This window comes from Narcine bancroftii, chromosome 1, assembly GCF_036971445.1.
Source record: "Narcine bancroftii isolate sNarBan1 chromosome 1, sNarBan1.hap1, whole genome shotgun sequence".
NCBI lineage: Eukaryota > Metazoa > Chordata > Chondrichthyes > Torpediniformes > Narcinidae > Narcine > Narcine bancroftii.
This window is the reverse complement of record NC_091469.1, coordinates 413,864,315-413,890,822: the sequence shown is the minus strand read 5'-3', so window position 1 is coordinate 413,890,822 and position 26,508 is coordinate 413,864,315. Positions and strand designations below refer to the sequence as shown.

The 26,508-nt window shown below is 38.9% G+C and overlaps 1 protein-coding gene across 5 annotated transcripts in view; it reads left to right on the top strand.

The window, feature by feature from the left end:
* Positions 1–26,508, top strand: part of thrb (thyroid hormone receptor beta) — a 207,788-nt gene that overhangs the window by 12,820 nt on the left and 168,460 nt on the right. For all 5 annotated transcript variants that reach the window (XM_069913995.1, XM_069913999.1, XM_069913994.1 and 2 more), the window contains exon 2: positions 20,374–20,477. The gene's annotated coding sequence lies outside the window, so the exon portion shown is untranslated. The remainder of the gene's footprint in view (positions 1–20,373; positions 20,478–26,508) is intronic.

The window sequence follows — 26,508 nt, the reverse complement described above, 5'->3', positions numbered from 1 at the left end:
GAGCCATGTCTAATGCAGTAGCTTGGTTATAAGCAGTCTGTAAGTCGAGTATTTGGTTTTCTAAGAGAAGATAGTGTATTGCAGGTGAGGGAATGCCAGCAATGAACTGTCATGCATTGTCTCGTTTCCACATTGCTCTACACGATGATCTTGAAAATTAGTTTCTCTTTAACTTTTCCAACTCCCTGAAGAAATCATCTAATGATTCTTCTGCTTCTGCCACCAGGTAACCAGTAAATGTCTGGCAAAAGCCTCATTGGGAATCTTCACATATAAACTGTCCAACTTAGAGATAGCTGAGTCAACATTTTCACATCCTTCTATGTATTCAAAAACATTGCAGCTCACACAGCCTAATAGTGTTCTGTACTTGTTTGGTATCTTGTCCTCATAGCCGTCGACATAGTTCATGAAAATCCTATGCCAGTGTCGCCACTCCTTGGCAGCTATTGCTGAGCTGGGGTTGATGTCTAAATAATTGGGCCACCATGCCGTCTCTATGCTTAACAATTAAATTAAGTAATTTGTGAGAATTAAAATCTTGGTGGCTGCTTTCCAAGCCTTACTCAACTTAATTGTAGAGATACAGTTAGAATTTAGAATTATTTAGAACAATAAGAATATTTTTGAAATATTACAAGGTTTTTCTTGCATTTTTTATACTGCTCAAGTACCTCATTTTCTTCATGTTGTCTATGTCTGTTGTACACTGTCTCTTCCAAACCAGATCCCCAATATCCATCAAAAACCAAGGTTCCCTTTACCTGCTAACTTAGCCTTTAATCCTGGCAAGAACATACAAACTCTACTCTCAAAATTTCACCTTTGATGGTCTTCCACTTACCTCGCACATCCTTGCTGGAAACCAACCTATCCCAATCCATGCATTCTAGATCCTTGCTCATTTCCTTAAAATTGGCCTTCTAATTTGGAATCTCAACCCGAGCCCCAGACCTATCCTTTCCTGAAATTAACTTGAAACTAATGGCATTATGATCACTGGACCCAAAATGTTCCCCTACACTTCTGTCACCTGTCCTGTCTCATTCCCTAATATGAGATTTTGTATTGCAGTCTCTATATTGATTTAGAAAACCTTCCTGTTCAATGATGACGTATCTATTCTTAACCTGGGTGTGGAGAGCGAGGACAAACTCAAACTGAGGGAAGAGCACCTGTTATTCTGCCAGGATGACCGAACATCATGAACATTGAGTTTTCCAATTTCAAATAACCCACGTCTGTCCATTTCTTTTTCTTTCTCCTGATTCATCCACATATTCTCACTTACCCCCCTCTTATTTCTTCCCCTAGCTAGCTGCATTTGCCCATCACCCACACTCCTCCCCATCTACCAGGGGTGGCCAAACTAAGGCTTGCGAACCATGTGCGGCTCTTTAACAAATATAATGTGTGGCTTGTGGAATTATGTTGGCTGAGACAAGAATCATGAAACGGTGCTCAAAATGGTAGTTTAGTGGGCGTGGCTTGCAATTGAAAATATTTGGTATGTCTACTGTATATTCGCATGTAAATGTCAGCCACCTATTTTTGACAACGTCCACCTACTGGAGTTGCCAACGCCCCAAGCGCGGACTTACCACCCACCCATCCTAGCTCTGGGCACCCTGAATGTGGACTTACCACCTGGTCCCGGCCACTTGTTGCCTTGAACAACGCAGGTACTTACCACAGACAAAAGTAGTATGTGCATAATTGTCATAGACATTGCCCTAAATTTTACCCTAAAAATTGGTCCACAAAATTCAACTAGGAAATGAGTATATACATTGTACTTTTTGATTATTGAAACAAATAGATGAATAAATATTTATAATATATATATGTGTATGTGTGTGTATTACTTGTATAACATTTTTGTAACAATGTTTATGTAAGAGTAAAAATGTGTATGTAATTTTTTTTCATATCTTGTGGCTCTCAAACATCTGAATTTTATCATATGTGACTCTTGTGTTAAGCAGGTTTGGTCACCCCTGCCATATACTCTCCCCCTACAGTTCTAATCCTCTCACTATCCTTCCCTTATCTGGATTCACTCATTGAGTGAAGTCTGCAGATGCTGTGATTGTCGTAAAAACACAATGAAATGCTGGAGGAACTCATCCGATTTTTCATTGTCCATAAAAAGCAAAGATATATTACGGACATTTTAGGCCTGAGACCTTCATCAAGGAATAGCAGAATGAGCCAAAAGTAGAAAATCTCAGAATTTGGACAATGCTGGTGAGGAGAAGAATCCAGACCAACAAAAAGTGTTAATTGGCTATGATGAGGGGAGAGATGAGAATTTATCATGTCTGTGAGGAAGGAGATGGGGGAAGGCAACAGGGGAAGAAGTGAAGGTGGTGGGATTGAAGGGATTTTTTAATGAAAGCCAGAAAAGTCAATGTTAATGCCATCTGGTTGGAGGGTGCCCTGTCGAAAGTTCAAGTTTTATTCCTCCAATTTCCAGGTAGTGTCAGTCTGGCAGTGCATGAGACCATGGACAGACAAGTCAGCAAGGAAATGGGATAGAACATTGAAATGAGTGCCCACTGGCAGATTCAATCTATTGCATTAGACAGAACCGAGGTGCTGAAAGAAGCAATCTCCCAGTCTGTGTCCAATCTCTCTGATGTCGAGAAGACCACAATGGGAGAACTGGATGCAGTAGATGATCCTTGCAGATTCACAAGTGAAATGTTGCTTCACTTGGAAGGACTGTTTAGTGAGGGAGGAGGTGTGGGCACAAGTGGTGCATCTCCTACAGCTACAGGGGTAGATCCCAAGGGGATTGGTAGGGAGGAAGGAGTGGACAAGGAAGTCATGGAGAGATCCCTGTGGCAGAGAGGGGAATATGCATCTAGTGGTGGGAACACGTAGTAGATGGCAGAGGAAGATGTTTTGGATGCGGAGGCTGGTGGAGTGGTAGGTGAGGACTAGAGAAATCCTATCATTGTGCGTGGGGAGTGGAGGGGGCCTGGGTAATGGAGGACATACTGGTGAGTGCCAAGTTGATGGAGGCACCATGTTGTTTGAAGAAGGAGGACATCTCTGATGATCTGGCATGGAAATCCTCAACCTGGATGCAGATGAAATGGAGGAATTGAGAGAATGGAATGGAATCCTTACAGGAGACAGGGTGCGATGAGATGTAGTCGAGGTAACTGTGGGTGGTGGTGGGTTTAGAGAAGATGACTGTCGAGAGTTTATCTCCTGAGATGGAGACAGAGATCGAGAAAGGGGAGAATGTTGCTAGAGATGGACCAAGTGAATTTGAAGTATTGGTGGAAGTTGACAGCAAAGTGGATGAAGTTAAAGAGCTCATCATGGATGCATGAGACAGCACCAAAGTAGTCATCGATGCAGCGGAGAAAGAATTGAGGGGCCTTCCCTATGTAGGCTTGTAGCTTGGATTGCTCCACATAGCCAACAAAAAGGCAGGCATAGCTGGGGCCCATTTGAGTACCTATGGCTACCCCTTGGACCTGGAGAAAGTGGGATGAATCAAAGGAGAAACTATTGAGGGTAAGGACAAGGTCTGCCAACTGGAGAAAGGTGGTGGTGGTGGAGGGAGACCCATTGGGTCTATTTTCCAGAATGATGCAAAGGGTTTTTGATGCCTTCAATATGGAGAATGGAGGTGAATAAGGGATTAGATATCCATGGTAAACATGAGGTGACTGAATCTGAACTGGAAGTTATTGAAGTGATGGAGTGTGTGTGAAATGTCCCAAATATAGATGGAGAGGGACTGGACCAGGGGAGACAAAACAGAGTCGTCGAGGTAAGCAAAGACCAATTTGGCAGGGCAGGAACACGTGGACACGATGGGTTTTCCAGGACAATTTGGTTTGTGGATCTTGGATATGAGGTAGAAACTGGCAGTTTCTTATTGTCTTTGCACTTCTGGAGCCAATGAAGGAGTTCATGAAGGAGACTTGATCTTGTAGGTCACCGGGGCCAAGATGGAAACCCGTGTCCGAAGCACGATCCTGTAGGCTGTCAAGTTCAGGGTGAAATTTTGTGTTGGAGGCTTGATCCTGTGGGTTGCCAGGGCTGAGACAAAGACCCACATCTGAAGCCCAGTCCTGTGGGTTGTTGGGTTCAGGGTGAAAGTTCATGTCAGAGGCTTGATTCTGTTGGTCACCAGGGCCAAGGTGGAGACCTGGGTGAGTGGTCACTGAGGCAGCATTTGCAGGGCCATGAGCTAACAATCCTTAATGGATGCCAGTGTGCATTAGAATCAGCAATCAAATGTGTGGATCTGGTGGAGGATCCACTCATCGCCTTCCTTTCTTATCCGATTCCATAATCTGCAGCATTTTATTTATCACCTGCCAGATTCTGTTGCTTATCCCCACTCTTTCCTCCCTTCATCTGATTGTACCCCCACCAACTTCTCAGCTTATCGACCTATTGTTTGCCAATTCTGTCTTGCTCACCCCCTCACTTCTTTACACTGGTTATCTCCCCTATCCACACTCACTCCTGATGTATGGTTTCCTTCTGAAATGTCGACTGGTTGCTTTGCTCTACAAATGCTGCATTATCCACTGACTTCCTCCAACAGTTTGATTTTTGTTTGACTTGCCCAAAATTATGCTGCACAATTTTAATTCTCATCACTTCATTCAGACATCACCCCTCTGGACTTTGTTAGAGCTATTTCCACTGCCATAGAGACATCCCTGAAGTTGGCTCCATTATCTTGACATATGTTAATAGAAGAATCCCTGTGGCTTCCTGTGGTGATGGAGTTATTTGTGAGAGAACATTACAGTGAGTTGATTTTTTTATCCTGGACTGCCACACAATCCAAGCCTGTCTTGGTGGAGTAGTAATATATTTTATTTTATGTGGAGGTACAGGGATTGATGGGGAGTAATCAGCATGGTTTTGTCAGGGGTAGATCATGCTTGACAAATCTGATTGAGTTCTTCGAGGGGGTTACAAAAAAGGTTGATGAAGGGAAAGCTGTGGATGTTGTCTATTTAGACTTCAGTAAAGCTTTTGACAAAGTTCCCCACAGGAGGTTAGGAAAAAAGGTGGAGGCATTAGGTATAAATAAGGAGGCAGTGAAATGGATTCAACAATGGTTAGATGGGAGGTGTCAGAGAGTAGTGGTAGAAAATTGTTTGTCCAATTGGAGGCTGGTGACTAGTGGAGTTCCTCAGGGATCAGTCCTGGGTCCACTATTGTTTGTTATATATATTAACGATCTGGAAGTAGGGGTGGAGAATTGGATAAGCAAGTTTGCGGATGATACAAAGATTGGTGGTGTTGTGGACAGTGAGGAAGATTACCGTAGATTAAAAGGTGATTTAGGAAGGCTGGAGGTGTGGGCTGAGAAATTGCTGATGGAATTTAATACAGATAAGTGTGAGGTGTTACATTTTGGAAAGGCAAATCTAAATAGGTCATATGCATTAAATGGTAAGCTACTGAGATGTGCAGACCAACAAAGGGATTTAGGAGTTATGGTAAATAGTACCCTCAAGGCTGATACTCAGGTAGATGGTGTGGTGAAGAAGGCATTTGGAATGTTGGCCTTCATAAATTGGAGTATTGAATTCAAGAGTAGGGAGGTTATGATGAAATTGTACAAGGCATTGGTGAGGCCAAATTTGGAGTACTGTGTACAGTTTTCGTCACCAAATTATAGGAAAGATATAAACAAAATAGAGAGAGTGCAGAGAAGGTTCACGAGAATGTTGACAGGATTTCAAGGTTTGAGTTACAGGGAAAGGTTGTTCAGACTAGGGCTTTTTTCTCTGGAGCGTGGAAGATTGAGGGGGGACGATAGAGGTGTTTAAGATTTTAAAAGGGACAGACAGAGTAAATGTGGATAGGCTTTTTCAATTAAGAGTGGGGGAGATTCAAACTAGAGGGCATGGTTTAAGATTGAAGGGGGAAAATTATAAGGGGAACATGAGGGGAAATTTCTTTATGCAAAGGGTGGTAGGGATGTGGAATGAGCTTCCGGCAGTCGTGGTTGAGGCGGGATCATTGGTTACATTTAAGGAAAGACTGGATAGTTACATGGAGTGGAGAGGACTGGAGGGGTATGGACTGGGTGCTGGTCAGTGGGACTAGGAGGGTGGAGATTTGTTCCGGCATGGACTAGTAAGGCCAAACTGGCCTGTTCTGTGCTGTAAGTGGTTATATGGTTATAAGAGGGATATACGTTAACCTTGTCCACAAAAGCACAACTTCAAATAATAGCCATCCACCAATTCCAGATCAACCTGGAATTCTTTCTGTATCATTTCTTTTTAAAATATCTTTATTGAGTTTAATTTAAAAATACACACATAGTTTGAAATAAAAGAAAAGGCAGATAATTTGTACTTCTCAAATAATATTTAAATCTTACATGGTTTAAATTGTTTGATCAAACCCATTATACAAAATATCTCAAAGTAAAAAAAAATAAAAAGGAAAAAACATCCCCGCCCCCCCCCATTAATCTAACCCCTCCCTCTAAATAAGGTTTACTTGTATATCTAATATAATTAGGAATTCAGAAACTAGACAGCGCTGCTCAGGAGCATCCAAACACCTTAATTTGTTAAATTATGTTGATACTCCATGAACAGGTCCCACATCTTGTAAAAATTCACTTTGACATCTTTAACATTGTATCTAATTTTTTCTAAACTTAGGAAGGACCTGACCTCCTATAACCATTGAATATGTGTAGATGGGGTACTGTCTTTCCATTTCATCAAATATGCCTGTCTAGCTATCAATGAGGTATAAGCTAAAATTCACTTCTGCGATGGTCAATACTATTTTCTCTTGAGAAAAGCCAAATTGACCAATTAAGAGGCATGATTCTAATTTGACCTGAAAACAAAACTGATAAAGTTTTAAAAACATTTTTCCAAAAATATTCTAAACATATGTATTAATGAATCCTCGAAAATATTACATTTATCACATAATGAATCAATATCAGAATAAAAGTTTAAGTTTTGAAATAGGTGCTCTGTGCACCACTTCGAACTGCTGAATTGAAAACAATATCCCGGTCCTCGTCTGTAGATGACCCCAATCATTCTTCATCAATTTACTATAAATAATTGATATTTAGCCTCCATGTGAAAGTTAAAAGTTAAAAAGTAAATCAAGAATGTTTGTTTCAGAAATCCTTGGAAAATCAGAAAGTTTAGACTGAACAAAATGTCTAACTTGTAGATATTTTAAAAAATGATTATTATGTAATTTAAATTTTGCCCTCAATGGTTCAAAAGAGACAAAATTGTCTTAAATAAAAAGATCTTTAAAATTTTTAATACCCAGTCTACACCACTCCCTAAAATACCTGTGAAGTGCCAGTTAATGAAGAAGACGAAGGCTGTGTAGTTAACCAGTAATCATGGCTTTTATTAGCAGAAACCAGTGGTACAATAATGTAAGACAATGGGTGCAGACACAGTTATACCCAAGGTGAGTGTCTTTAGTGGTAGAGATAATACATGTCCAATGTCAGTCAAGCAGACTAAGTGACAGTGAGAGACCCACACCTCAACATAGATTCACTACAATCTGACAAAGAAGGTTTTTAAAAAAAAAAGATGATTAGCTGTAATGGGACTGGCAAAAGAGAAACTATGGATTCAAAAATTTTTTCTAAACTGTACCCATACTCTCATTATCATATTATTTGTTAATTAAAAAAAAAGGTAAAAAGGACCCTAGGACTGGTAACATGGATATACTTTTCAAAAAATTCAATTCCATTTCTACCCAAGAAGGGCAGTCAATTAATTTATCAAATTTTAACAAAAAAGTATATTGCATATATTGACCACCCAGTAGTAGACTCTGAAATTTGGAAGTGACAGTCCTCCACTCCTTCTAGTTTTTTGAAGATGCACTTTATTTAAACAGGCTTGTTTTCATTGCCAAATATACATAGAAATAAGGAAATCCAGTGGATCAAAAAAAAGATTTAGGAATTAAAGATTGGTATAGACTGGAAAAGATATGAAAATGTAAATAATATATTCATTTTAATCAAATTAATACATCCAATCATAGTAGTAGATAAAAGTGACCATCCTGAAAATAATACTTTAACCTGATTAATTGTTGCAGAAAAAATTTTCTTCAATAAATGATTATAGCTCTTAGTAATAGTAATTCCAAGATATCTAAACTGATCATTCACTAATTTAAAAGATAAATTGGCATATCTTCCAGAAGCCCCTTTAGGGGTAATAATTCACTCTTATACAGATTTAATGTATAGTCTGAACACTGACCCATATTTGGTATAGAAACCTCTGGATTTGAAATAAAAAGCAAAAGATCATCTGCATATAAGGAAACTATATTCAACTCTATTCCTAATAATTCCTGAAAAATCTCAACACTCCCGTAAATATATAGCAAAGTGTTCTAATACTATGTCAAAAAGCAACAGGCTTAAGGGGAAACCTTGTCATTCTCTGATAAAGCCTAAAAAATTTGACTGTTACAAATTGTGGCCATGGGATAAAAGTACAATAATTTAATCCATTTAATAATATCTAAACCAAAGTTAAACTTTTCTATAATAGCAAACAGATAGTCCCATTCTGCCTTTTCAGCATCTAATGAAAGAATGCATTCAAGAGCTGAAGTAGAGGGTAAATATGTTAGTCAATAATCGATGATTATTGTAATAAGAATAACAATTTTTCATTATTTAAAAAAAACCTTTTGGTCCATATCAATAATTAAAGATAAAGTGTTCTCTAATCTATAGGCCAAAACTTCAAATGTGCAGAATAAATTTCTCTTCTGAGAAATATGAGAGGAAAAGTTTTGTTATTTTATGAACTAACTTTTGTGACAAGCATCAGGTATCTTTGTGTACTTATTAAAAGCATGTGATTGCACAATACTGTTTATTTTCTTCCCCTCAATTTGAATTGCCTTTTTTAAAATTAACCATGCAACTAACTTTGTAGATGGTAACTTCAACTCCACATTTCCACCAATGTTCCAAAATAATAAGTGAAAAGACAAAGATCAAGTGGCTTTTGGCCTCTTGTATGGAAACTGCAACTATCAAAGGTGACTTTGATCTACTTGCTGATCAGACTCATCAGTCAAGCAAGGGTAGCATCAAGAGTATCAATCGAGGGCCCCAACCCGAAACATTCACAAACCTCTTGGATTGTGAAACCTGATTTCCTGAATCCCAGGCTCTTCGTTTGGTCATCATTCCAGCATTTGCAATGTTTGTGTTTATCTATGATAGAATTCCAGATGTGGTTTGAAGGCGAAGACTTTGAGTCCAAAACCAGGGGTGTAAATGGTGAGAGACTTCCACTTTGCAGAAGCATTTGCAACTAGTTGTCATAGTTTTAAGGAAAAAAGTAGGAGACTTGGAAGAGACAAAGAATTTTCAAATGTGGAAGGGCAAAGACTGATCAGAAATGGTTACCATGCTTAGTCAAGGACAGATGTTGCCTGACAATGTGTTACTTTTCCTTTTGAGGTAAAATGTATTGATGAAGGCAGTGCAGTTGACGTGGTTTGCATGTTCTTCAGCAAGGCCTTTGAGTTTCTACCTGGGTGCTAATCCAAAAGGTTGGAGTTATGGTATTCAAGGATGTTGGCAAATTTTATTTAAAATAGGTGATTATAGAGGGCTGTTTTTGTATATGGATGCCTGTGAGCACAGGGATCTTGCTGAGTTCCTTGCTGTTTGTAATATGTGAATGATTTAGATGTGGATGTAGGTGGCATGATCACCAAATGTGCAGGTGACAATGATGGTAAAGTTATTAACTGTGGAGGGTAATTGGGCTGTTAGTTGATATTTATTGTGTTGGTAAAATGGGATGAGAAATGGAAGATAGAGTTTAAGCATGATAAATGTGTGGTGATGCATTGTGGGAGTACCGATGAGATAAAGATGCAAGGAAGTACTGAACAAAGATCCAATTAAATAATGTGGTTAAAGGCAAATGGAATATTGGCCTTGGTTGGGACATTAAGGAGCAAAGTTCAGAGTTTAGATTTTTTATCAGAGTACATGTATGACATTGCATACAACTCTAAAATTCTCTTTTTTCCTGCAGGCCAGGCAGAATTTCTATGTGGTAGTAGTGCAAAAAACTACTCAAGAAATATACGCATACAATAGGGAGAAATATAAGCAACAAAAGAAATCAAAGCAAACTGTGCAATACAGAAAATCAATATTCAATAAATAATGTGCAAAGTAAGAGTTCTTAAATGAATCTTGGATTGAGTTTGTTGTTAAGGAGTCTGACGGTGGAGGGGTACTAATTGTTCCTGAACCTGGTGGTGTGGGTCTTGTGGGACCTACATGATTATTGCTGCTGCTCTCTGATGGCAACATTCCCTTTAGATGTTCTCAATGGTGGTGAGAGTTTTAGAGTTTTGCCTGTGATGTACTGGGCTGTGTCCACTACCTTTTTCAGGGCTTTATACTCAGAGTTCAGGTACCTCCAAACCAGGCATGATGCAGCCTGTCAACACACTTTCCAGCAAATACATCTGTAGAAGTTTGCCAAGGTTTACAATGTCATACCAACCCTTTGCAAACTCCTGAGAAAGTACAAGTGCTGACATGATATCTTCACTTTAACATTAATGTGTTGATAGATCGAGTAAAGGTCGTCTGAAATAGTGACTCTCAGGAATTTAAATGTGCTCACCACCTCTGATTTCCCTCCACTCCCCCTCCCCAAGTGATTACTGCATCATACACCTCTGGTTTTCCCTCCTGAACCTCCACAATCAGCTCCTTGGTTTTGGTGACATTGAGTGTGAGGTTGTTGTTGGTGCACTCTGCACCCAAGTTTTCAGTCTTCCTCCCGTATGCTTATTCATCGGCCCCTTTTTATGCAACCCACTATTGTGATATTATCAACTAATTTGCAGATTATGTAATTGTTGTAGCAAGCCTTATGTTCATAGGTGTAAAGCAAGTAGAGCAGGGGGATAAGAACGCAGTCCTGTGGTGCTCCGGTACTGATGAAGATTGTGGAGGGGATGTTCTTACCAATCATTGATTGTAGTCTGATTGTGAGGAAATCCAGGATCCAATTTCACAGTAGGGTATTAATGCCCAGATCTTGGAGTTTTCAGATCAGTTTTGATGAAATGATGGTGTTGAATAAAACCAGAATATATAGGAGAGGCAGGCCATTTGGTCTGTTGTGTCTCATCCGCCATTCCATCATGAGCTGATCTCACTCCTTTGCCTCGCCTCATAATGTTTGATATCCTGACTATTCAGATACCTATCAATCTACCTTACATAAAACTATCAACCTGGCCTCCACAGATGCCTATGGTGACAAATTCCAAAGGTTCACCATTCTCAGGCTAAATAAATTCCTTGGCATCTCTGTTTTAAATGAGAGCCCTTCAATCCTGAAGTTGTGACCACTTGTCCTCTACTCTACTGCCAGGGGAAATAACTTTGCCTCATCTATTCTGCAAAGGCCTTTCAACATTCAAAATGCTTCAACAAGATTCCCCCTCATTCTTCTAAACTTCAAGGGCTATAGTCCAAGAGCAGTCAAACATTCCTCATTTACTAATCCTTTCATTTCAGGAATCATTCTTGTAAATCTTCTCTGAACCTTCTCCAAGGTAAGAATCTGTTTTCTTAAACAAAGAGTCCAAAACCATACTCCAAATGAGGCCTCACCCAGTGTTTTTTAAGCCTCAATGCCATACTGTATTCGATAAAGAGGATCCTGATGTCTATATGAGCAGGGAGGTTAAGTTCCAACTAATACCTTGGTCAGACTGTAGCTAGAATCCTATATGCTGTTCTGGCCACCACATGATAGGAAAACTGCGCTGGAAAGGGTACCCATGAGATGCATGTTGAGGGTGTGAGGAGAGACGAAGGAGGCAGAGTCAGTCCTCCTCCCTGAAGAGGAGGAGGCTAGAGGGGACATGATTGAGGTATAGTAAATCGATGGGTAATGATAGGATAAACTACAGGAAAAGTTTCCCTTATAAAGCTCAAGGACAAAGATTTGAAGTAAGGTCAAAGAAATTTAGAGGCTATCTGATCCTTTTTCACCCAGTGAATATCCTGAACCCACTGCCTGAGAGAGTTGTAGGAGCAGAGACGCTGACAGCCCTTTGAGTTCCGAGGCAAGAACTTTAAACAGCTAGGTGTGAAAAACTACAGGCTAAATTCTGGAAGATAGGATTAATATGAACTTGTGTCTGCTGTTTGGTGTGGACATGGTGGGATAAATTACTGCTTCCATGCTGTATGACTGACTCTTTTAGCTGGGCATACTGGTGGGGGAGGTGGTGAAGGCAGGAAATCATAATGTTCAAGTATTAAAACAGAACACAAAATACCTCATGTAAAGTTAAAGGTTGATTGCTAGAAAATGGAATGAAGTGTAGATGGGCAATTGACAACTAAGATAGACATGTTGGGTAAGGGCTGGTTTCCAAGCTATGTGACATTTTGTGTTAACATTCTGATTGTTCTCTCTACTTGCAGGCCAGATTTTTGTGTATCAGTTATTCAAGTAGCCAGATGCTTCTATATTTCAGACCTTTGTAATCTCACCATTCTGATCATGCATTTTGTTTTTTAAAATTCCAGCTAAAATTAACACATCAAGTTTGGCCACCTTGTACCACATTTTGCAGATATTTGCCTTTTCCAGCTTTCCTGTATCCTTCTCACAATCTCCTCTCCTACTTCTGTCATACTAGCAAATTCAGCAATCTTTAATGCCTTCATCCAAGTCACTTGAACTATAAAATATTGAGCCAATGGTGGGAGGGGGTGGGGGTGGAAATGAAACATTTAAGCTTCCTGTTTACTGTCATTCAACCAATTATCTGATCTATTATTGTCTGCAGTAACTTTTATTGCAACCTCAAAATGCCTCTGGCAATCCAGGTGTTCATCTTCTCCACAGCACATTACTTTTTCATAGAATTCAAATAAATTAATCAAACCTTATTACCTTTTCACCAAACTTCTTGATTACCTTTTTTTTATCCAAGTGTGCTGCTATAACATCTTTTTGTAATAACTTCCAACATTTTTAGTGATATCTTAAGCTAACTGGCCAGTAGTTTTCTGCTTTCCATACCCAGACTTCTGAGGAATTTTGGAGAATTAAACCAGACCATCAAATATTGCCAATACTCTTCAGACTATGAATGAAATCCATTTGGCCTGGGGTCTTGACAGGCTTCAACTCCACCAATTTTTCCTGGGTGATTGTGTTTTCCTGAGCTCCTTGTTCTGCTCCATACCCCCCACCCCACTTCCACCTTCCCATTCCAGATAAATAGCTTTATTTGGGCTGCTATTTATATTTTCTGCAATGAAGACTGATACAAAATAACTTTTATTTTTCTCATTATTTTCCATCATTAATTCCTAGGTTAACTTTCTATGAGAGTAATATGTTCTTTAATTGTAAATTTTTATCAGTGGTGTCCTTTAGTATGACTTTTTTTTTCTTTTCTACATATTATTTGAACGTAAGCCATTCATATTCTGTATCCTGCTGCCAAATTCCGAACATTAAAGTTTGCCTGAAGCACTGTCTTCCACTGGCTTTAGTATGCTCAATATAAAAATTCTACGGGAACCACAAATAATGATTTGATCATATCTGCTTACAGTGGTGAGATTAATGAACAAAGGATTTTAAACCTGCTTTAACTTTAAGAAACACAATTGACATTGGGATGCTTCCTTTTAGAGGCTAGATTTTGATTTTAGCAATGCCACAGGATAGCCAATGTCTCCAGTCAAAAACTGAGCACAAATCCGCAAATAGGAATGAAAGAATATGAATTATTGTTTTAAAGTAAGCACAGACATATGAAAAGGAATCAAGAACAAAAAATTAAATCTTTGGAAGGGTAGAAAAATGGTAAGGTCAGCGCATAAGGTGCAAATGGATGAATAGGATGGAAAAAAACAAGGTATTTTTCCTGGAATGTCAAATTGAAGTACTCCCGATTGAGTAACATCCGATCGCAGATACATCCAAGGTCACCATAAGGGTTTAATAAAAACTTTATCTGAAAATGTACAGTGCATTATGGCTTCTAAGCGTACCCAAGCATGTTTCTGGCAGAATCATAGAAGAAAAGGCGTGCCATCATTTTGGAAGAGAAGCTAAAGATGATAAAGCAATATGAAAGTGGTAAAACCGTAAATGTTAAAGCGCGTGATTTTGGATGGTTTCACTCAACCGTAACCAAAATCTTGTACAGTATATTTCACCTATAATGATCGATTTGCGTCCCACGTCCAGAACACAACCCGGATGCAAGTCGATGCATGACTGAATTATCCAGCTGCTGCTCTGCAAAAACAACTGGATCTGATGTGAAACCATGGAACATGGAAGTCTAGAAAGCTATAAACTACCAAAACACAATACGTTATTCCTTGAGCTCCTTGTAATTTTTCTCCTATTTCTGTTTGGTTAAATTAGCCTTGTATTGTTACTCCATTTTATTCCAAGTGTCATGAATGCTAAAGAAACTGTCATGTCAATGTTCCATCAGACATTTGGAACATTAGTGTACCAAATCAACATAGTTTTTCATGCAACTGCTAATTATGTTAGGATCATGGCATTTTTGGAATCATTTCTGTGTGGAAAAGATTAGTATGTATATGTTTGTCATGCTTTAGGAATCTGTCAGTTTGTTATTTCTGCCAAATCTTTGGTTAACTAATTAATTCTCAGTTTACCACAGTAATTTTTTAAAGGTCAAAAAGGTAAAACTTCCAGCATCAGGTTAAATGTTGAGAATACTGTTTTCTTTTCGAGATGCGACATCTGTTTCCTATCTTGCTGCCCTTTACCCATACTGTGAACTCGTTCTCTTCTGCTTTCCACCTTTTCTCAGAGTTGTCCCAACATGTTTGAGAATGTTGTCATTCATTCAAGAAAATAGTTCTAATTGTATTTGTTCATGTTTGATGAACTTTTCATTCATCTGCCAGCACACTCTTGAATGACCTAGTTTTTAATGTAGGATCATGACATCTTTGGAATCATTTCTGTGTGGAAAAGATTAGTTAGTTTTCATTTATTTTGATTGAAGCGGTTTCAGTTAGGACCCCAAAAATGATAGTCATTGTATTGAAATATTTCATAACAACTCTGCTTCATGTGCTACCTGAATATTATTCAAGTTCAAGCTTAACTGACTCTACATGTACAACCTGAAAAAACAGCATTTCTCCAGACCATTGTGTACACACAATGCATAATCATATATAACATGTAGATTTTTTTATGGTTGATAATCAAAAATACTGTGTGCCAGATGAAAAGGATCTTCTATAATTCTTTGAGCCCAATTTAAGCAACTCTCCTGATAAATGTCATCAATAAAGGAAAGAGAGACCCCAGTGATCTTCTCAGCCGTTTTAATGATCCTCTGAAATGACTTCCAGACCAATGCTTTGCATCTTCCATACCATGCAATGATGCATCTACAGGACACTCTCAAGTGTGCTCCTGTAAAAAAAATTCTCAAGATGGGGGCTGGTAGATTTGTCCTCCTAAACCTTCTTAGGAAGTGTAGGCACCGCTGTCTTCCTGACTCATGAAAAGGTGGTGTGGGTCCAGGATAGGTCATCCTTTATTCACCTCAAGAAACCTTGTGCACTCCACACTCTCCATGATGGAACCATTGATGTGTAATGGAGAGTGATTGACTTTTGTCTTCCTTTGTCTTGTTCGCATTTGGACTTAGTGGGCCAAACTTCTCTCTGTAAGCCAGCTTATTGTTGCTAATGAGGCCAATTACTGTTGCATCATCCACAAACTTGTTGATTCTGTTAGAACGGAATCTGGCAGTGCAATTGTGAGCTCGCAATATGAACAGTAGTGGGCTGAGCCGAAAGCCTTGAGTTGCACCAGTGCTCAACTCACTGTGATGGGACTTGAGGTTTAGCTATCAACCCAAGCTGACTATGGTGTTTTGGTCAAGAAGTCCTGAATCCACTTGCAGAGTGGGGTGTTGAGACTCAGTGATTCTTTACAATGTGCTTAGTTATTGGGTAAATATAATTACTAGAGACTATTATGGTTGTGTATAGTTTTTACAAAGTGCCTAGAAATATTTTGTATGATTAAATTTGCTCTGGTGTGCAGTGTTAGAAACCTGTGCCTGCTTCTTGCGATCCTTTGTAGCAAGTTTCTTTTTGTAAATTGTGATATTTAATAAGCCATACGATCTTGATTTTTGTTTTGCTCATTAAATGTTAGCAAACAAATGTCAGCCTGGTCCCATGCTAGTAAACAAGAAAAACTCCTGATCCTGGGTTCTAGTACAGTACACAATGGTGCTGAAAAAAACTCAGCAAGTCATGCATCATCCAAAGGAAGTAAAAGGCAATTGACGTTTTGGGCCTGAGCCCATTGTTAGGAATGTCAAAACTCAGTCTATATGAAAAGCTAGGGGGAAGAGGATGACCACAGACTAACAGGTAAGAGATAATAGGTGGATACAGGTGGGAGGGTAGAAGAGAAGAAGTTAAGAAGTTATGGGGGAAGAGGACAGAGGTTTAAGATAGATAGATCTCTGATAGGAGAAGAAAGGGAAGCGGGTGGTGAGCTGGAGGAAGGGAGGCAAAGGGGTAGGGAAAGAGAGACCAAGGGAGTGTGTTTACAGAAATTGAAAAAGTCAATATTGATGCTATCTGGATGGAGATTGCCAAGATGGAATACAAGGTGTTGTTCTAGGTGGCTAGTCATTCACATCTTTTACTGGAAGTTGTTTTGGATATAAACTTGCATGGTTGCAATTTCTCCACAGCCAAAGAGGGAGTTGTTGTACATCAAGGGATACAAGCAGTCCACACTGCATTTATACCTTCGGCAAAATGAAGTAACACGAGGAGAAGAGTGCAAGCTGTCAGGGACACATTTCTGAAGGCCTGGTTGCAGTGCTAATGTTTTTAAGCCCACAAATTCCATTCCTTCACAAGGTTGATGCCATAAGCAACTTGCCATGTGACCACAGACAGAAACGGCTGGCAAAACTGCCAGTTAGATGTCACGTGGGCAAAGAGAAACTCTGAACATTTCAGGTCTGGGGAGAAGGAAGTTATCATGGGTTCATGGTAGAGAAGATGAAGGAGGACTGGAGTGAAACAAAAGGGGATTTCTTTAAAATGAAAATAATGGAACAATTAAGTCAAGATCAAGCTTTAAAATTAGATTTGCCCTCACATTAAACAACTTCACACACATTTTCCAAATCAAAGGTACACCTCGAGCCCACGTGAGTGCCAGTGGCCACACCTGTTTTGTGGGTTAAATGGTCATGTAAGAGATGATGGCACAAAATATTTTTGAGGGTAATTATTCTTAGGAAACTTGTGACTTTGTTTGTATCCTGTATACCCAGGTGAGGAGCCGGATGGGATAGCCCTTGTATGTCAACATTCAGTCCTTCCCCTTGTCCAGTCCTTCACTCACAGGCTGGAAATTGAGACCTGTGATCGGTGCTGTGCCACAGGCATCAGTGTTTGGTCCTCTGTCGATTTAGAACATGGTTATTGTGGTTAGTAGGTTTGCGAATGACACCACAATTGGTGGCCAGTGAAGATCACTTGAGATCACACGAAGATCGAGATGAACTTAGAAAGTGGCTAAGGAATGACAGCTGGATTTAACTTGGACACGTGTGAGATGATGCATTTTGCTAAGTTAAAGCAGGACAGAACTTTCACAGAGAACAGTAGGGCCCTGGAGAGTGTTGTAGCACAAAGAGACCAAGGGGTACAGGTACATAGGTCCATAAAAGAGGAAATACAGGTAGACAAGGGGGTGATGAATTGACTTGTGCTTGCTTTCATTGGTCAGGGGATTAACTACAGGTTTTGGGATATGGTGTCGCAACCACATGTTGGTGAGACCACACTTACAGTTTTGTGTGTAGTACTGTGGACGTAGCTATACAACACATATCAAGCTGAAAAAGTACATCAAAGATTCACAAGAGTTTTGCTGGGATTGACTTGAATGACTTGGATAAGCTTGGACGTTTTATCTGAAGCATAGGAGATTGAGAGGGGACTACTTAAGATCATGAGGTGCACAGATGAGGTAAATAATTGTCATCTGTTTCCCAGGTGGAAGATCTAAACCTAGAGTGCATAGATTTAAGGTGAGACAGAAAGGTATAAAAGGGACCTGAGGAGCACCCTCTTCACACATATGGTGATAAATATTTGGAACAAACTGGCAGAGGAAATGGTAGAAGCTAGTACAAATGGAATATTCAAAAGACATTGAGACAGTTATGTGGATAGGAACTGTTTGGAAGGATCTAGGCTGAATGGCAGAAAATGTGACTACCCTAGATAGACAAGGAGTCTGGAGAGCTCAACCAACACACAAAAGTGCTGGAGGAACTCAGTAGGCCTTGCAGCATTCATAAAAAACAATAAGCAGTTGATGTTTCTGGCCTTGGCCAGTAATGTTGACTGCCCAAATTGCATGTACTGTTGTTCCTGTTTCCTTCTTATAGTGAAAACTTCTATCTTGTACTGTTGCATCCCATTAATTTAACTTCTGGGGCGTGATATATAGCCTGTGTAACCAATTATATTGTATCATGCGTAACCTCGTGTTTATTATATTTCTCATAGTTCCGGAGCATAGCTTATCCCATTTTTCATTTTTTATCTTTTTGTTTAGATCTTGTTCCAACTTTTGTTTGGGTTTACAGCTTATTTCATCGTTCTCTTTCTCTTGCAGCTTGATGTACATGTTTGTTATAAATCTTTTAATTATCATTGTGTCTGTAATCACATGTTCAAATCTGCTTCCTTCTAGTAACCTCAGCCTGCTTCCCAATTTGTCCTTTAAGTAGGTTTTCAGTTGGTGGTATGCAAACATTGTACTGTGAGTTATACCATATTTGTACTTCATTTGTTCAAAAGATAATAAATTATTTCCCAAAAAACAATTTTCTATTCTTTTGATCCCTTTTTTCTCCCATTCTCTATAGGAAAGGTTATCTATTGTGAAAGGAATTAGTTGATTTTGCATCAATTGGAAGTTGGTAATTTGTTTTATTCCTTTCTAAGTGAATCTTGTTCCAAATGTTGAGCAGATGGTGCAGTACTGGTGAACTTCTATGTTGCACCAGTTTTTCATCCCACTTATAAAGTATATGTTCTGGTACCTTCTCCCCTATTTTAGCCTCAAACTGGATAAAGCACAAAATAGATTTATTATGATGGCCTTAGCTGTAGCAAAAAAAAATGTATAATGTCAACTTGGAAATCGGAAGAGAGCCTGAGAGAATGGTACATGGAAATGAATAAATGTATTCCATTGGAAAAAATAACATATAATTTAAAAAATAAAGGCACATTATTTGAACAAATTTGGGAATCGTACATGGAACGTACCAGAGAGGGCTTGCCTCGGACCTCCACCCCCTAAAATGATGATAAGACAAAATGATGACCCAATGTGTAAAAGTAGATGACTCATTTTTCTTGTTTATTTTTCATTGTGTGATGAAATTGTTTCATGGTTTTATTGTATATGTTGAGCGTTTATTGGTTTTGGAAGGGGGTGGGAAAGGGGGAAGAAAAAAAGGGGAGAAAATGCCACTGGGTGGGAAATGTTTGTATGTATTTTGGTTGATATGGTTCACAGTGTGAAAAATAAAAAAATATTTAAAAAAAAAAAAGGAATTCCTCTGTAGGCAGTGGAGTCCAGGCCCCTAAATTGATAGAATAGATCTTTGCCTGCAGAGTGACCTTGTCTGCCACCATTTTCTGTAAGTTCAAAGTAGGAATTTGACTCCACTATACTTTTTAGTGAGGGTAGGGTGTGGGTGAGGAGAATGGGAATGACCTCCTTCCATCATCCTTCAATGTCGTCCGGCATGGTGCCTTGGGATTCATCACCTCTTTTGTTCTTAGTCATGAGCAACTTGTGGTACTACCACTAAAGCAACCACAGTGAAGTGGATCAAAATGAATAAAGTTTCTCAGTGCTTGTTAGTGATTTAGAATTCATTTTGCTGCTGGATTCTTGTGACATGCAATTGATCCACGAATAGTGGAGCAAAAATTATCGAAAGGAATACGGCATCAATGGGAGTGGGGTGAGGAGAAGATATCTGTTTTGTATCCTATTTCTAGGATCTGCAGTATCCACGTACATATACAAAAATAATAAGAAGGATTTTACATGCCGTGCAAATTGCACTTTCAGTTGGAGAGTGGAAGTTTGTAGCCACCTTGTACTAAAAGAAAATTTCTAGAACAAATAACATTTTTGTCTTTGTTTTTCCTCATTCCTTCCATTTCCTTTGTCTAAAAGACTGCTTATCTGTCTGTTCCAGAGTGCTCCATGCAATTTAGTCCTAATAACTCGGTAAATGGATGCTCTGATTCCAGAGTGGAAAGATAGAATACCATTGTCTGTCATTTAACCTCCCATGCCAAGGTGAGTAAATGTAGTTATTGTTTGTGCTATAAGGTAAATTGCTATAATTTGAATTTAAACTTAAGAATATAATTATTTGAAAGTAAAAACACAAATGAGGTAGTCATAAGATGTATTACATTTTGATGTGCATTGCAAGTGGGTTGCATTTTAAGTCTAAAATACCTTGGAGAGTGGGTAACTAAGCAAGATGTGGGACCATGACTTGTAGGTGTATGTTACATCAGAATTACCATCACTTCTTCAAAGTAGCAGACTTGACTTGGCATGGTATTTGATAAGAGAAGGAAACAAGAGCAAGAATTATTTAATACATAGTATAACACATTAATTAGGGAAATTTTGACATACAGTGCCCCCCCCCCTATGTGACTGTTTGGATGATGAAAATTTGTCCCTGCAGAAATTCACTATTCAGAATTTTGAGATATAGAATAAAATACACATTCATGGAATTGATGTGGGAGGTAAACATTTTTTTTTCCCCCAACTTGCTTTTCTTGATGCACCTAAAGATAACGTGGCTTTGTGTGACAGAAAATTGTGAAACGCACCCTTTTCTTGGAATGCAAACACTTTTATAATGTGGGAATCACTGGTATTAGGTGATGTCCAAAGAACAGTAGGATTACTTTGACAATTATACTGTTAATGCTTTTTACCAGCATAAAATAAAGGTACTTTTAAGTGCCCTGCTCTCTGTGGTGCCTTTTGATATCCATTAAATAGAGTGCATGCCATGTGGCCAACATGGAACAAAACCTACCACAGAGTTAGATCTTGTCATTTCATGTGGATGGAGCGTTCTAATTATAGGAATGGGGTTAATTACTGCTAGTTAGACACTTGCACCAAAATTTAACTCCATGTTTGGGACAGACACTTTTTTTCTTTTATTTTTCCCTATGCTTCACAGTTTTAAATTTGTAATCAAGCATTCATATATGATAAAAGTGCACATTACAGATTTTATTCAAGGTTATTTGTATACATTTTGGTTTGACCATGTAGAAATTACAGCATTTTTTATATATAGTTACCCCATTTCAGAGCACCATATCGTTTGGGACATTTAGGTATGTTTAATTGCTTCTTAAGAGAGCTTGGCTTCCTTCTAAACTTTTAATCACCTTTGGAGACAAAAGTTGCCATTTTTTAACATGAAGACCAGAGTTGCGCCAATGAAAGTCAAAGAAGCCATTATGAAGTTGAAAAACTGTAAGAGAAATTGCCCAAAGCTTATGATTACCAAAATTAGGGTTAGGGTTAGAAAGAAAGAGAGTACTGGTGAGCTCAGTAATTGCAAAGGGACTGGTGTTCCAAGGATGACTTCCACTGTTAATTACGGAAAAATTCTCATCATAATGAAGAAAAATCCCCAAACTTTAGTCTGACAGATCAGAAACATTCTTCAGGAGGCAGGTATGGATGTATCATGAACAGAAATATAGAGGCTACACTGCAAGATGCAAACTACTAGTTAGTCACAGAAACAGGATGGCCAGATTACAGTTTGCCAAGAAGTATTTAAAAGAGCTTGTAAAATTCTGGAAAAAGGATTTGTGAATAGATGAGACAAAGATTAACCTGTATCAGAGTGATGCTAAGAGCAAAGTGTGGAGGGGTAAAGGAACTGCCCAAGATCCAAAGCATGCCATCTCATCTGTGAAGCAGGGTGGTGTGGGTATTTTGGCTGGACATGTATGGCTGCCAGTTATTAATGCACTTATCTTCATTAATGATGTAACTGGTGGTAGCAATAGCAAAATGAATTCTGTGGTGTATAGAAACATTATATCTGCTCAAGTTTAAGCAAATGCTTTCAAACTCGTTGGACGACATTTCCTCTGCCAGCAAAACAATAATCCCAAACCTGCTGTTAAAGCAACAAAGGAGTTTTTCAAAGCTAAAAACTGGAAAATTCTTGAATGGCCAAGACAATCACCCATCTAAATCCAATTCAGCATGCTTTCCATATGCTGATGAGAAAACTCAAGGGGGCAACCGCCTAAGGAGGGGCTGAAGATGGCTGCAGTAGAGGCTTGGCAGAGAGATCATCATCAGAGAAGATACATAGCATTTGGTGATGTCTGTAAATCACAGACTTCAAGCAGTCATTGCAAAGAATATGCAAAAAAGTACTAAACGTGACTACTTAATGTACATACCATTGTTATGTCCTGAATATATGGTGCTCTGTAATGGGGGGGGACTATGTATAAAAGTGCTGTCATTTCTACATGGTCAAAGCAAAATGTATACAAATATATGATAACCTTGAATAAAATGTGGAATGTGCACTTAATCTCATGTGAATTATTTGATTTAAAACTGTGAAGCACAGGGACAAATAAAAGAAATAAGTGTCTTTGTCCCCAACATGGAGAGTTTTGTATATGTGGAATTTGATTACTTCCCAAGTTAATTGTTGAAAATATTCCTTCCTTTCAATTATTAGTGTAAGACACAGTCTTTAAATTTAAAATTATTTGTCCCAAAAAACCTAGGGCAATGAGAAGGGTTCTTCTGTGAAAAGGCCAACATGTTACTGTATCTCTAGCATTGCATACAGCTGTGTTCAGAGCACAATTCACAGAGTATAAGATTACAATGAAAAGGAAGCACCAATTACCACAAGCAAGGGGAGAATGAGAACACTGTACGTGTATATATTTCCTTTCTGATTTTAAATTTAATTCATCTACACTCAACAGGTCGAGCCACACCTGCGGTAAGGGGACAAAAGTTAACTTTCCAGGCCAGTGACCATTCCATAGTTCTGAGCTGTCATTGCCCAGTGTGTCTTTCCAAGACCCACCAATGCAGTGAAATCATGATTGTTCTTCAAAGTGATAGAGCAAACTCCTGATTTTGGGTGATTTTAGTTGAAAAATAAATAGGGCCTTTGCCAGCTCTGATAGGTGTGTGCATGTGTGTGTGAGCATATCCATAAATGCTGCTTCATTGTTGAATGTCTTCAGCATTTGCTTTTATTTCAGATTTCCTGTCTGCAGTTTTCTGCTTTTACATTTTATTTACTAGTCTGTGTTATAATTTTGTGAATTAGGTCATAAATTATATCAGCCATGATCGTATTGAATGACGGAGCAGGATCGATGGGCCATTTTTGGCTACTCCTGTTCCTACTTCCTATGTTCCTATGAATCCTTGTATAGAATCTTCACGATGCATTTTTTTCCTGCACTGCAAAGTAAATAACTAGCATTCTACAATTTCTGACCAAAAAAATTATACGAATTTCCAGTTAATGCAACAGACAGTATTAAATGTTCTACAATTGTGGAATTATTTTCGATTGTCTCAATCCATGGGTAAAAAATTACAGCTGAGTAGTTCAAGCATAAAAATATTGTGTGTGTGTGCATCTGTGTAATTTTTAAGAATTTAAACTTTTTTACTGTTCATTTTTTTAATGTATTCATGGGTAAGCAGGTCCATGCTTTAATGTATTATGGATAAGCAGGTTTTGCAAGACTTTGCCTTGGTGGCCCTGATACCAGGGCCAGGTGGCAATACTGTGCTCTCCAAAATATCACCTTCACATATAAGACCCAGATGGATTTTTTGGAGTGATTTTTTTTTTTAGGATAAAAGAGGGGTCTTGTATGCTGTCAAATACGGTATATGGGATACTGTATTGCCATGTGAAACGCCTTCAAAAATTTTACCAAGTTGTTCATAGCATAACAAAATGAGTTTGGAGAAATTACTATCAAAATGTGATTGTGCTATTGCAGAATTATAACTTAAACAAGAACCTTGGGTTGGCAAGAACGTTAGGCCGAATGGCCTGTAACCATGCTATGATTCTATCCTGGAAAATGAGCTAAATAATTTACTTGGTTGCAAGCCAAAATACTTTTGTAGTAATGTCTAATAGCACAGCTCATTACATTTTATTGAATATAGATGTAAATCACAAGGCATTATTTCATTGTTATTATACACTTGTTTTAACTGAGGTAATGGAACTACCTGAAAAATCATCCAAATGATGCAAGATTAATTTCAGCAAAATTAAATGGTAATGCAATGCATATCTCATTAAGGAATGTATTATTAAATCCTAAATAAAATGCAGTCGATGCAATATATATTAATGTATCTGCTGCATAAAAATAATTCTATTTCGAAAATTGCTAGATTACCCCAGAGTTGGTGCCAAATTATCCACAGATGTTTAGACATTTTCAATGAAAAATACTGATGACCTCCATGGAAATAGACTGGTTAATAGAAATCAATGTAAATATTTATGTTTGTGAACGTACTTGATTTATGATTATCTCAGTTCGATAACAGGATTAAAACATCTTCTACATACTAAAGTCTGGTAAAAGCACTCTATTACCTTATAGGTCCAAGGATATATATGCGGTTGGACGTTGTCCAAATAGACGTTATGTGATGCGTAACTGTATATGTAAATACATAAATTCAAATATAAACACATTATAACATATACACATTCATATGCACATATTTTACACACATATATACTTATATACTCACACATGTGGTGTGTGTGTGTGTGTATATATATATATATATAGAGCACATAAACACTATACATGCATACACATATACACATATGGTGTATGTGTGTGTGAGAGATGTAATCATGAGAGATTTTGTTATTTTTTGGTCTTGCGTACTTTACTTTTTTCATTAATGCAAAATTATTTTCTTTCCATCCATCTTTCTTTGGCTTGGCGTCGCGGACGAAGATTTATGGAGGGGTATGTCCACGTCTGCTGCAGGCTCGTTGGTGACTGACAAGTCCGATGCGGGACAGGCAGGCATGGTTGCAGCGGTTGCAAGGGAAAATTGGTTGGTTGGGGTTGGGTGTTGGGTTTTTCCTCCTTTGTCTTTTGTCAGTGAGGTGGGCTCTGCGGTCTTCTTCGAAGGAGGTTGCTGCCCGCCGAACTGTGAGGTGCCAAGATGCACGGTTGGAGGCGATATCAGCCCATTGGCGGTGGTCAATGTGGCAGGCACCAAGAGATTTCTTTAGGCAGTCCTTGTACCTCTTCTTTGGTGCACCTCTGTCTCAGTGGCCAGTGGAGAGCTCGCCATATAACACGATCTTGGGAAGGCGATGGTCCTCCATTCTGGAGACATGACCCACCCAGTGCAGTTGGGTCTTCAGCAGCATGGATTCAATGCTTGCGGACTCTGCCAGCTCTTCGATGTTGGTGATGAAGTCATTCCAATTAATGTTGAGGATGGAGCGGAGACAGCGCTGATGGAAGCGTTCTAGGAGCCGTAGGTGATGCCGGTGGAGGACCCATGATTCAGAGCTGAACAGGAGCCCGGGTATGACAACAGCTCTGTACACGCTGATCTTTGTGTGTTTCTTCAGGTGGTTTTTATTCCAGACTCTTTTGTGTAGTCTTCCAAAGGCACTATTTGCCTTAGCGAGTCTGTGGTCTATCTCTTTGTCGATCCTTGCATCCGATGAAATGGTGCAGCCGAGGTAGGTAAACTGGTTGACCGTTTTGAGTTCAGTGTGCCCGATGGAGAACTGTGAACTCTATTGCAGAGTTCACTCCAGTCTTAAAAAAAAAATTTCTACTAGAACTTTTCTTTCTGATCCTCAACCAATGCTGCATCCCCTTTACTCGGCGACGGCAGGAGTAAACGCATGCAGGCCGATTCCAGGGCGCACCACTCCATAACTGTGGACAGCGGTCGTAGATCTCCAGATATGGTTCGACCTAAAAGGGGAGGCAGGCCTCTTCAGCCCGGTTAAGCAACCTGCATAAGAGAAGGTCACTCCGATATAAAACCTACGACCCAAGGAGAAGGTTACTCCATCCATCATTAGTCCAACAATAAAAACCCCAAGGAAAAAAAATTCTTGATACAGAATCCTTACCCAAAACATCGAATGATCATTTTGATCCATGGATATTGCTTGACTTGCTGAGTCCCTCGAACTTCTCTTTGTTCATTCAATATTCCAGCTTCTATAGTTTTTGTTCTCTTTGTAAAAAGAGTTTAAGAGGAACTG